The 353-nt window shown below is 41.9% G+C and overlaps 1 protein-coding gene across 1 annotated transcript in view; it reads left to right on the forward strand.

Moving 5' to 3' along the window:
- Positions 1–353, forward strand: part of LOC119593710 — a gene marked incomplete at its 3' end in the record, with an annotated part of 104651 nt that overhangs the window by 96733 nt on the left and 7565 nt on the right.

The following is a 353-nucleotide window of genomic DNA, read 5'->3' on the forward strand; positions in this document are numbered from 1 at the left end:
CTAAGCCTTTACAATCCACCTTTTTGGGAGAGGGATCAGGGCTTATCTAAAGAACTTAAAACACACGTCGTTTTTGAAGCACACAACATGCTGAGATGAGGCACTTATTTCAGAACATCAGACAAAGAACGTGGGAGAGTCCGTTCGCGTTTCTCAATGGAGGCTCCATTCAGATGCACTTGCAGGTTTCCTTTGGTACAAAAGGTCAAAGGTTGCTGTCGGTTTAGCTATTTATCTTTTCGTCAAATGTGAGGCGAGGGATACGCGCCTAAAAATTCATTGGCTTAAATATGAATTGATTTTCCTTTGTCAGTGGATGTCCAGCTAAAGAGGCTTTACTTCTGATGTTGAAT

Source organism: Penaeus monodon, chromosome 32 (genome assembly GCF_015228065.2).
Source record: "Penaeus monodon isolate SGIC_2016 chromosome 32, NSTDA_Pmon_1, whole genome shotgun sequence".
Classification (NCBI taxonomy): Eukaryota; Metazoa; Arthropoda; class Malacostraca; order Decapoda; family Penaeidae; genus Penaeus; species Penaeus monodon.